The sequence below is a fragment of the Ahaetulla prasina genome, chromosome 4, assembly GCF_028640845.1.
Source record: "Ahaetulla prasina isolate Xishuangbanna chromosome 4, ASM2864084v1, whole genome shotgun sequence".
NCBI classification, from domain to species: domain Eukaryota; kingdom Metazoa; phylum Chordata; class Lepidosauria; order Squamata; family Colubridae; genus Ahaetulla; species Ahaetulla prasina.
In genome coordinates this window covers 90,578,030-90,588,821 of record NC_080542.1, presented here as the reverse complement: position 1 = coordinate 90,588,821, position 10,792 = coordinate 90,578,030, and the positions used below count along the sequence as shown (strand labels likewise).

General features: G+C 42.0%; 1 protein-coding gene across 3 annotated transcripts in view; it reads left to right on the top strand.

Annotated features, from left to right (window-relative positions):
- Positions 1 to 258: 258 nt before the first annotated feature.
- The window catches only part of ANO10 (anoctamin 10), a 173,235-nt gene continuing 162,701 nt past the window's right edge, over positions 259 to 10,792 (top strand). The window contains exon 1 of one of the 3 annotated variants that reach the window (XM_058181672.1): positions 259 to 358. The gene's annotated coding sequence lies outside the window, so the exon portion shown is untranslated. The remainder of the gene's footprint in view (positions 359 to 10,792) is intronic. The other 2 variants (XM_058181673.1, XM_058181671.1) reach the window with 2 other exon arrangements.

Genomic DNA, 10,792 nt, shown 5'->3' with positions numbered 1-10,792 from the left:
GAGAGTCATTGGGCAAAACAATAGAAAATACAGCTAAATCTTAGATCTAAATACACGCACGAACAACTCACGCGCTTCCAGTCAAAACCTTTTCTTTCCTCGTAAACAGAGAGAGGTGCGCGCGCATCTCCGTACACGAGCACGACAGGGTGTTTGCAGAGAAGCTTGCTCTGCTGAGAGAACCAATAATAACACTTTTCTTTCTCACCACAGAGGCGGGGCGAGTGAAAGTCACGCCCCTCCAAGCAGGCGCAGATCGTCTGGAGTGATTCCGCCCGTTAGCGGTTGTCATGGTCTGTTGTGGAGCCGCGGCGTAGCCTTTCCTCCCCCTGGCGGCCGTTGAGAAGACAGGCTGAGGGTGAGTGAGTGGATGAGGGCGTATGTAGAGAAAGAAACTCGTTCTTCCTCTCGATGAAAGAGGCCGGAGACCTTCCACATTCCCTAAAAAAGGGAAGGATGAGTGGGGGGACCGGTCGGGAAAAAGTACGTTTCAGGAAGGGACCCAAAGGAGCGGGTTCTTGTGATACCGCTGCTATCATATTATTCGCTTCACCCACGGTTACTTCTGTGACCTCATACATTTTGTATTTAGATTTTTCCGAAACTTAGTATCCCCATCCTTGTTGCGTGGACCTTGACCTTCCTTTCTCTTGCCGGCTGTTTTTCCTTTGGCACTCCCTGTTCGGGACGAGGCGCAGCCGGATGGGGGCGGGTAAATTTGCAGAGGGCGAACACTCTTTACTGCATCCTTGCAAGAAAAAGAGCGCTACATTTCTCCAATCATTTCCCCTTCCAGAGCTCTGGTTCTGCAGTTAAGAGAAGATTGGGGCGGGGGAAGTCTGGGGGGGGAAGGGTAGGGATCGAGTGCAGGTCTCGATATGTCTAGTCTAACTTCTCGCACGTGTTATATATAGAATGACAGCCTTAAAAAGGAATCTTTGCTAGGGTGTAAATCTTAAAATAATTCCTAATAGAAGCCAACACCGCAAAATAAAATCATGGAGGAAGAGGGCAAAATAGACTTAAAGAACAAGTTAAACGTTGATAACGTGACAGATTCCTGACTGAACGATACACTATTTGTGGTATGCAAGGAATCCTTGGGGTAGCGCCGGGAGGAAGGGGCAAGTGGAAACGTTTGCGTAATAACATTTTTGTAGTGATGCAACTTGTGTATTTGCTTCAAACATTATGTCGCCAGAATGTAATTATTGCATTTTCATGGTGATAATGTCACCCTGCATCGTTGTTGCCTTTTGACATCGTTGAAGTTTGCTACTGTTGTCACTTTTCTAGTGCTCTTTTCCAGTGCTCCGTTGCTCTTGAGGCATGTTATTTTGTACATTTACCTTCAATATTAAAATTATTGCTAATACAATTTTAAAAGTTTTCAAATTCAGGAAATTTTCAGATTTAGTCTGCTGGAAAGTTGTTGGGAACTTATGATGAACTCAAGTTTCTTGCTTCATCATACTATGTACTCTGATAGTAAAATATAATGTTTCATTTTTCTTCCTGTGGAGTGTCTGCTTTCAGAGTGAAAATTTAGGTACTCCTTGATACAGCACAGAGTAATTCTAAAAATATTTTATAAATTTTGTTATGGATTGAATAAATGAAACACATTTCTCCTTTCATCCATTTTTAAAAGGTATAATTAGAAGACTATTAAAATGTTTAAATTGAAAACGTAGAATCTCAGTCAATCAATCTTTATGTTCATCCTTGACCAACATAAGAATTGCAAAATAGTTTATGAAATATTTCAAATAGATACTAAAAAAATTATAAACTATTCAGAAATAACTATAATATTACTATAAAATATCAACATTAAATAAAGTGCATGGATGTAGTCCAAAATCAATATAACACAATAAAAATCAATTGTAGTCCAAAATCAATATAAACACAATTGGGGTGAGTTGCCAGCTGCACGCTGATGACACTCAGCTGCACATTTCCACCCCGAATCACCCCAATGAAGCCGTCGATGTGATGTCCTTGAAGCCGTTCGGGTCTGGATGGGGACGAACAGACTTCGACTCAATCCATCCAAGACGGAGTGGCTGTGGATGCCGGTGTCCCGGTACAGTCAGCTAGTTCTGTCGCTGACTGTGTGTGTGGGGGTGTGAGTCATTGGCCCCCAGGGAGTTGGTTCGCAGCTTAGGCGTTCTCCTGGATGCATGGCTGTCGCTAGAAGAGCACTTGATGGCCGTCGCCAGGGGAGCTTTTTATCAGGTTCACCTGATCCGCCAGCTGTGTTCCTTCCTGGACCGGGACTCATTATGCACGGTCATTCATGCCCTCGTTACCTCCCGCCTGGATTACTGCAATGCTCTCTACATGGGGCTCCCCTTGAAGAGCACCAGGAGACTTCAACTGGTACATAATGCGGCTGCGCGGGGGATAGAGGGAGCGTCTCGGAGCTCCCATATAACACCTCTCATGTGCAAGCTGCACTGGTTACCGGTGGTCTTCCGGGTGCAATTCAAGGTGTTGGTGATCATCTTTAAAGTGCTCCATGGCATGGGACCAGCTTACTTACAGGACCGCCTACTGCCGCCAATAGCCTCCCATCGACCTGTGCCCTCTCACAGAGAGGGTCTCCTCAGGGTGCCGTCAGCCAAACAATGTCGGCTGATAACCCCCAGGGGAAGAGCCTTCTCTGTGGGGGCACCTACCCTATGGAATGAATTGCCTCTGGGGCTACGCCTTCTTCTCGACCTCCAGGCCTTTAAGCGCGAGCTCAAGACTTTTTTGTTTCACCGAGCAGGATTAGCCTAAGGGTAATTTTAATGGGTGGTTTTATTATTTGTAATTTTAATATTCGTCTTATGGAATCAGATTTTTAAATTGAAATAGCGTATTTTAATTTTTGTATATGTCTTTTTAACTTGGTTGTAAACCGCCCTGAGTCTTCGGAGAAGGGCAGTATAGAAATGTAAATAATAAATAAAATAATCAATAAATAAATAAACATTAAAATTAACCTAAAACAGTAGCTAAATTAAATTAGTAATTATATACAATTTTAAAATAGTATTTAACTTTTCCAAACTATTAAAAAAATATTTCTTCAAATTTATTTATTCAGAAGGCTAAAAATACAAAACTAAAGATTTATGTTGTAATTAATGCTAACTCTGTTTTAGATCCTGTCAAATGTTATATGCTACGCCTGATAACCTTTGCTTTATAAATTACAAGTGAACAATTGAAGTGATAAATATAAAATTAGATCTAATGGGTATATGTTCTGTAATAGAGAGATAAAATAGATACATATTCTATAAAACAAAAATAATGTAGAAAAGCATATTCAATAGTTTTAAAATATCTATTATTTCATGGGCACAGGCATTCCATATAGGGACTCTTCCTTTATCTTCCTTCTAATCTCTCTGGTTTCATCCCTTTTTATTTAGAATAACATCTAGTAAGTACCTTTGAAGTTTGAATATAATTTCCACATAATAATGGTATGTGTGGACAATCTTGTATAGACAATTTTGAAGGTTCTTAATTTTTTCCATAATTTTACTTGGGTAATAAAATGAAAATAGTGAGTTTAATTCTACAACATCTACCTATAAGGATGGTAGTACAAGATTGGTAGTGCAAGGCAGCTAAGAAACCTAATCTTTTATATATATATACATACACACACACACACATATATATATTAAGTGTTTTTCTGTCGAAGCACCTAGTCTGCCCCAATATGGGAGAGAGCAAAACACAAATTTGGTACATAGAAACATACATACCCATGTTTCCCCGAAAATATGACCGTCTTATATTTTTTGAACCCTGAAATAAATGCTTGGCCTTATTTTTGAGGAGGTCTTATTATTTTGGGGTGCGTGGAGCAAGATAGGGCTCCTCTTGCCATCTTACCTGAATTCCAGCTCTGCGTTTAAATATTTTCAGAGAGGGATTATTTTCGGGGGAGGCTTATTTTAGCACATGCACTCAAAAGCCTGATTGGGCTTATAGAATTTTTTTTAAATTTTTTTATTGGCCAAGTGTGATTGGACACACAAGGAATTTGTCTTGGTGCATATGCTCTCAGTGTACATAAAAGAAAAGATACGTTCATCAAGGTACAACATTTACAACACAATTGATGGTCAATATATCAATATAAATCATAAGGATTGCCAGCAACAAGTTATAGTCATACAGTCATAAATGGAAAGAGATTGGTGATGGAAACTATGAGAAGATTAATAGTAGTGCAGATTCAGTAAATAGTTTGACAGTGTTGATGGAATTATTTGTTTAGCAGAGTGATGGCCTTCGGGAAAAAACTGTTCTTGTGTCTAGTTGTTCTGGTGTGCAGTGCTCTATAGCGTCGTTTTGAGGGTAGGAGTTGAAACAGTTTATGTCCAGGATGTGAGGGGTCTGTAAATATTTTCACGGCCCTCTTCTTGATTCGTGCAATATACAGGTCCTCAATGGAAGGCAGGTTGGAAAATAAGACAGGTTGGTAGTCTTATTTTCGAGGAAACTGTTGTGCCTTGTCCGCTTTCCCCGCAGCCGGGCCCGTCTTATCTGCTTCCGAGGAATGCTGAGGAATGTCCTAGCTTGCCTCCCGGCCCCAGCCCTGGCTCCATGCCCAGGCAAACGGAGCAACTAGATCCCTCCCCCTTCCCCACAGCATGTGAGCCTGAGGAAGGTCAATTACCAACAGCTGCAGACTGGAGTGACACTCGCTTCAGGAGAATTGATAGGCGGCGGCAACAGAAGGAAGGGAGGGGCAGGCCTGGATAAGTGCTGAGTCATGGAGCCACACCCCATGGCCTATATAAAGGATCTGCTTTCTGGCATTCTCTGAGTCAGGCAAAGTCTACCTTATCTTGCTGAAGTCACTTTCTGGTCTGCCTGCCTGCCTTGAGAACTTTGCTAGGACTTTGGCAGAGCTGCAGAGGCACGCCTGATTCGGATTTCCCTGACCCGGCCGTCAGCGGAGGAGTGGGACACGACAGAAACACACACACACGCACATGCACAAACACACAAACATATATATACACATACACACACACACACACACACACACACACACATAAAGGTTCCCTTCACACATACGTGCTAGTCGTTCCCGACTCTAGGAGGCGGTGCTCATCTCCGTTTCAAAGGCGAAGAGCCAGCGCTGTCAGAAGATGTCTCCGTGGTCATATGGCTGGCAGGACTCAATGCCAAAGGCACACGGAACGCTGTTACCTTCCCACCAAAGGTGGTCCATATTTTTCTACTTGCATTTTTTATGTGCTTTTGAACTACTAGATTGGCAGAAGCTGGGACAAGTAATAGGAGCTTACCTCATTACGTAGCACTAGGGATTCGAACCGCTGAACTGCCGACCTTTCAATCGACAAGCTCAGTGTCTTACCCACTAAACCACCATGTCCCTATTTATATACATACATACATACATACATACATACATACATACATACATGTGTGTGTGTGTGTGTGTGTGTGTGTGTGTGTGTGTATGTAGGTCTTTGGTTATTCGGGTTTTCTCCCACGTAAAATTGGAAGTGTCTTGGCGACGTTTCGACGAAGTCTCATTCGTCATCTTCAGGCTTCAGCTTCGTGCTTCTGGGAGCAATGTGTGATTGCTTCACACAAAAAGATTCCTGCTACATCAAATCAACAAAGATCTCCTCACACTTCACCTCAAACTCAGCAAGAAGATCCACCCTGCACTTTGGGACAAATCCAAACAACTCGCCGTCTGGAGAGCCGAAACACAGACCACCCTCAAGACAGACACACACACCAACAAACTCCGAAGACTACAAGAATGCCAGAAACAAACCCCTCCACCCTCACAGCCACACATGAAACAAACAGTGCATAACATCTCAGATAGGATCCTCACCAAAGCTGAAACCGATGTCCTTTCCAAAGGATTCAACTTTGCAGTCACTCCCAAATACATTCCCACTGAAACCATTATATGCGGAATTGAAACCAGCCTGACCAAAATCAACCCCGATAACGCTAACAAAATCAGACTCGAAATCACCAACATCCCCTGCAGCAGCAAGCCACCCAAAGAGGAACAGACAGCACTACTTAACCTGAAAAAAGACACCAGCATAATAATCCTACCAGCAGACAAGGGGAACGCCACGGTGGTTATGAACACATCTGACTACCAAACCAAATTAACCAACCTACTCCAAGACCCTGCATACAAGCCCCTAAAAACAGACCCCACCACCTACCTAGAAAAAACCACTAGATCCAAAATAAAAGCCTCCCCCAACAGCGAAGAAATCCAACAAAGAATCATTCCCAGAGAGAAATCATCCAGATGCCCTAAGCTCTACGGCCTCCCCAAGATACACAAAGAAGGAACCCCACTCAGACCCATAGTCAGCTCCATAGACTCACCTCTACAAAACCTAGCCAAATTTCTCGCCAAACAACTACAGCCCTATGCAGAATCCATCGCCTCACACGTAAAAAACTCATTCCAGTTCATAGAGATCATAAACAAAACTTACAGCCCAGCGACCTACTCGTGAGCTTTGATGTCATATCCCTCTTCACCCAAGTGCCAATCAAAGAAGCCTTGACAGCTATCCAAAACAAATATAACCCCCCCAAGCACATCCTAGATCTGACCAACCACTGCCTATCCAACACATACTTCATCTATAACAGACAAAAATACAACCAAATAGAAGGCGCACCCATGGGATCACCCCTCTCACCTGTCATTGCCAACCTCTACATGGAACACTTTGAAACCCAAGCACTAGAAAAATCTGATCACAAACCCAAACTCTGGCTCAGATACATAGACAACACCTTCATAATCTGGCCACACGGGAAAGAAAAACTTGACAACTTCCTCACACACCTCAATAGCCTACACTCCAAAATACAGTTCACCATGGAAACAGAAGTTAACAACCAACTTCCCTTCCTAGATGTCTTAGTCTACAAGAAACCCAATGGCTCCCTAGGACACACCATCTACCAGAAGAAAACACACACAAACCGCTATCTGCACGCACTCTCACACCACCACCCAGCACAGATCAACTCCGTAGCCAAGACACTCATCTCTAGAACAAAACGCTTAGCTGATGAACAACACCTAAAAACTGAACTACACACTCTCACAAATGTACTAACATCCAATGGATTCCAGAGAAATAAGATTACCAAACTAATCCAAAAAGAACCCCTCACTAAAACCCAAGACAGAGAACAAGAAAACGGCACAGCCCTCCTCCCATATATAAAAGGCACCACAGACAGAATCAGCAAGATCCTCCACAAACACAACATCAAGACAGCATTCTGCACAAACCAAAAAATATCCACCATCCTAAGAAACCCCAACGACAAAATTGAGTTAGAAAATCAAGGAGTATATGAAATCCCATGCACCGCCTGCCCCACCACATACATCGGACAAACCAACAGAAGAATAAGTGCACGCATTGAAGAACACAAGAACTCATTCAAAAAAGAGGAACCAACTTCTTCCCTGGTCCAACACCTTAAAGCCACAGGATACGATATTGACCTTAAAAAGACCAGAACTATTGCCAAAACTGAACACTTTAACAACAGAATAATCAGAGAAGCCATCAAGATAGAAAAACGCCCACACAGCATGAACAAACGAGATGATACCTCCCGCCTACCAGCCATTTGGAAACCTGCCCTTATTGACAAACGAGTTCTTAACACGAGGAATGACACCAGACCCACACTCACGAGGCCCACACAGGATGTCACCACCACACATCCACCCAGAAAGCAGACCGAAACCCACACTGATCATGAAGCACGACCAAGGACCAGAAGCCAGACCGCAGCTGCAACATTAGCCATTTCAAACCCCTCTAATCCATACATGCAGCAGACTGACACCCACTATGAAGATGTAGCACGGCCACGGCCACGAAGCCAAACAGCAGCAGTGCAGCTCACCAGCTCAAATCCCCCTGCAACTCAGACTAAACAGAGCACAACCAAGCCCCCACCCAAACAGGACACACCCCCATCCAATCAGAGCACAAAAAAATCCCCATCCAATCAGAGCACAGCCAAGCTCCCACCCAATCAGTTCAAAACCCCACTAGCAGTTAAAAAGGAAGAAACAGCTGCAATCACACATTGCTCCCAGAAGCACGAAGCTGTAAACACCTAACCTGAAGATGACGAATGAGACTTTGTCGAAACGTCACCAAGACACTTCCAATTTTACGCGGGAGAAAACCCGAATAACCAAAGACCTACATACAAACACCCGCGAAAACCTCAGAAAATATATATATATGTGTGTGTGTGTGTGTGTGTGTGTGTGTATATATATATATACATACATACATACATACATACATACATACCACATATGTACATACATATATATATACCCCATACGCCTTTTTAGGACTGTGCCCTGCTCAAAATGAAAATCTGATTCTTTAACACTGGCCCATTTCCTTGAGAGAAGCATAGAAGCTGGAAGGCCAAAATAATCAAACGGTTTGGGGAGGGGAGAAGCAAAACCATTACTAAGTTGCAATGGGAGAGCTATTGGCCAGGGCAGTGGAGAAAGAGAAAGAAGTGGCAAGAAAAAAGGGAAGGACTGTCTGTGAGAACAACCAGAGATTGATAGGACATTCAGGATATGTGGCAATGATGACAAAGTGCAGCAATGAGTAGAGATGATAACTGTAGGCTAAAGCTTTATAAGAGTCACAGCAGAGACAATCCCTTGCTAACACCAGCTGTTCTCTGTTGAGCTGAGTTCTCTCAAACTGATGACACATGAGAAATGTTGTGAGAGACCAAATATAGACACTATTCTGTAAACTCAGAAGCTGGCAGCCTAGTCACTAGCAGAGGTAGATGCTTGCAATTAAGACGTACAAGTAAAGGACAGCTCAGCAAGTAGTGGAATAGCCAAAAAAGCACTTGAACAACAATACTGCTGTTTGAAGAGGCCAGGATAGGCCAACAACATTCCACTGCAGCAGACTGGGTGGGGTGAGGCAGGATGTGACTGAATAGCACTATAATATAGAACCCAAGATAAAAGGATATCAGAATGACTCAGAATAGAACAGAATAGAACAGAACAGAACAGATTTTTATTGGCCAAGTTTGATTGGACACACAAGGAATTTGAGCGCATATGCTCTCAGTGTACATAAAAGAAAAGATATGTTCATCAAGAATCATAAGGTACAACACTTAATTATAGTCATAGGTATAAATAAGCAATCAGGAAACAATCACTATCAGCATAAATCGTAAGGATCCAAGCAACAAAGTTAGAGTCATACAGTCATAAGTGGCTAAGATGCTGAATTTGTTGATCACAAAGTCGGCAGTTCAGCAATTTGAATCCCTAGCCACGCATAACGGAGTGAGCTCCCGTTACTTGTCCCAGCTTCTGCCGACCTAGCAGTTCGAAAGCATGTAAAACATGCAAGTAGAAAAGTAGGGACCACTTTGGTGGGAAGATAACAGCGCTCTGTGCACCTTCAGTGTTTAGTCATGCTGGCCACATGACCACGGAGACATCTTCAGGCAGTGCTGGCTCCTCGGCTTAGAAACAGAGGAGCACAGCCCCTTAGAGCTGGAAGCGACTAGCATGCATGTGCGGGGGAACCTTTACCTTTACTTTAGAAAGCTCACAACAAAGAAGAGAGACTCTAGGAGTGGTCAAAAGTAGCAATGGTCCATAAGAGTTCCAGAGCAAAAGACCCTAGGAACTATCAGTGAATAGAAAGAACCCTAGAGCATAGTATTGCAGCCTGGCAATGAGTCCTTGCATCAGTTCTACCTTTTAGAACCTGAGTGAATTAAGAGCAAAATCAGCTGAGATGGCCAAATTTATTATAGTACAAGAAACCTCAAATTAAGAAAGAGGAAAATTACATCAAAGAAAAGGTAGAAAGTAAGGGGGAATGATATAACTTAAGCAACAAAAGAAATAAGATAAGCATAGTAGTATAGAACCAAATTAACTAAGGTAGATATGCTAAGGCAAGGGAGGTACAGAAAGATAAAGCAATGTAGAGATAATCTTGGGAAAGGAATGGCTGAATGATTAAAGAGAAACAAGAACTCAGTCCAGGGAAAATGGAAAGCATGAGAAAGAAACTCAAAACAATCACATCTTGTTTTGGGGTGGAGAAATATGACATAGGGCAGAGTGAAACTCTTGACAGGTTTTCCAGTAAAACAATATTTCTGACATTCTTGTGTTTTGTTTCTGACATGGTCTGTCTTAAAATGCTAATCTCAGTCTGAATGAAATGTATTAACATTCTCCTAGGTTTGTGGGAAAATAGATATTAACCAGTCTCTAAATGCTGATAATAGAAAATACAACCTATTGAAATATTAGCTGGCTGAAAATTGAATGGAAAAACAGAATATATCTTTCTGTATCATAGTTCTATCTTTGTAGGATTAGAATAATTTGATAACTAAACTGAAAATCCTACAGTCCCATTATTATTATTTGAACAAGGTCATATTGTACATTATAAATTCCTCACTAATGATAAATATTGGTTTGATTTGTATGGCTAGAGCCTTATGTAATGTAATGAGTCTTCAAACTGAATTCGGTTAGTTCAGATTAAATAGTTTTAAAATTATACAAAAAATATGAGATTTTTTAAAAAATAAACAACAACTAGAAAATAAAATATCGGGATAAACTTCTGTTTTAACGTATTTACTATATTTGATATAAAGATTAACATACATTATGTTTCTCCAGTTAGGTGCCTTG